Source organism: Gorilla gorilla, chromosome X (genome assembly GCF_029281585.2).
Source record: "Gorilla gorilla gorilla isolate KB3781 chromosome X, NHGRI_mGorGor1-v2.1_pri, whole genome shotgun sequence".
Lineage (NCBI taxonomy): Eukaryota > Metazoa > Chordata > Mammalia > Primates > Hominidae > Gorilla > Gorilla gorilla.
The window spans coordinates 77,519,747-77,521,697 of NC_073247.2; the positions used below are offsets into that span (position 1 = coordinate 77,519,747).

General features: G+C 45.3%; 1 pseudogene; it reads right to left on the reverse strand.

Moving 5' to 3' along the window:
• Positions 1-481: 481 nt before the first annotated feature.
• LOC101136886 (cyclin-Y-like protein 1) lies at positions 482-1,545 on the reverse strand (annotated as a pseudogene).
• Positions 1,546-1,951: the final 406 nt, after the last annotated feature.

A 1,951-nucleotide genomic window follows, 5' to 3' on the forward strand; every position in this document is an offset into this window, starting at 1 on the left:
ATGGTGCAGTCTGCTCCTAAGTGGCTTTAGAGTACCATGTTTTAATGATAATACTGCACTGATTCTAAAGGCATATGCAGCAAAATGTCGGGAGGGAGAAAAATTGGAAAAAACATAAAAGTTATATGGTTAGTGTCTTTAAAGTTTAGAAATTTAAACTATTGTTTAAAAAAACCTTACATAGTTCACAGCTATCAGCCCATATAGTAAGCAAATATCTGTGTAGGAAAGGAACCTTCACTTTGGAGTGTTTTTTGTAACTCTGTTTACATTAAAAAGGACAGAAGAATGTTTTGTTGCATTGACAAGGTCCCATTCTTTTCTATGGAGTATAATCCTTGTTGTCCATGAATCTCTTGAATTTGAGATCTATCCTTTTAATGAAAACACTAATTTTGCTGGGTTTTGAGCAGGAAAGGTGATATTTCTCCAGTCTTTGTAGATAAAGGTCCTGTGACGTTATAACCCCTCATTTCTCCCTTTAAGAGAGGATGGCTTTAGAGTGCTCAATACCAATGAAGTCATCAGTGCTGAAAGACCTTCTCATAGGGCTCTCCACAAGTCTTTGTCTTCACACAATCTACAAATAGCCTCTAGGTTTTGTGCTCTTTTCTTGCTAAGAGGAGCAAATAGAAAATTCAGGTTATTGTCATCTGCTAAGGAGCGAAGATCAAAGTAGTATTTGGCATAAACACTGGCAGGAACATTAATATTAAACTGAAGAAGCATCAAAAAATGCCTTTCCATTTCATTCATTTCCTCATCTGTAATGTCCTTGAAGATCTGGCAGTAGTCCATATTCCATACAGCCTGATGATCCCAAACCTTGGAGGCAAGAATGGCTCGCAGACCAATCCTTTTCCAGTTAGTGGGACAAATGTTGGGTTTCAGCATAAGTTAAAAGCTTTTCTAAGTAAACCAAAGTTACTATTGCACATTCAGCTGTTAGCTGTGCAGCACTAAAAGGAGTATGAACAAATCTGTGAATAAATTTGTGCTCAGGATCATGCTTAAACTATTCTTCTGGAACTTTTTCTCGTGTAAGTGGATGTGATCTCTCATCAAAAATATCCAGGGATCTATTTGCATCTCTGTTCTTTATGTGGTGATATATTGCTAAGGTCACACATTTTACTGTGGTTCTAAGATTAGGCTGGTTGACTGTGCTGTCATATAGAAATATTGTTGAGCATGAGCTATACTTTTTAGTAAGCTGCCCTGGAGATACGTGGTTTAAATGGTTGCTCTTCCTCTTTTCTCTCACATCCGTTTGAGATTTGCGCAGGAAAATTGTGCTTGCCCTTGGATGGTCAGAAGGGTTTGACTCCAACGCTAAATCTTTGGGCTTCTCGCGGTCGCTGATGTGCTGCAGGTGGTGGCCCTCGCCTTCTCCGAAATCAAACTCGGGAGGCTCCGCAGCAGCAGGCGCTACCGCCACCTCGTCCCCGGACGCCGCCTCGTAGATGTAGGACGCGGGGATCCGGCGCGCCGGCCCAGCTTGGGGCTGGCATTGAGGGACACCCAACAAGTCAGCGTGTTCCCCATGGGGCGCCTCCGCCCCTCTCCGCCGCCTCTGGCGCCTTCGCTCGCGCCCTACTCTGCCTCGCTCAGCAGCAGCCCCCTCCCCCAACAATGGCGCGGGGACACTGAGCAAGCAGAGGCCACCTCGCCCAGGGCTCACCCGCCCGCCCCGCGGCCCTGCTCCGCCAGGCCTGCGCCACACCCCAGCCGCCACGCTGCCTCCGCCTCCGGTGAGCTGACTTGTCTGCCAAGAGAACACTTATATACTGTTGGTGGGAGTTCAGCCATGGTGGAAAGCAGTGTGGTGATTCCTCAAAGAGCTGAAAACAGAACTACTATTAAACCCAGTAATCCCATTACTGGGTATATACTCAAAGCAATATAAATACTTCTACCATAAAGACACATGCATGTGTATATTCACCCCAGC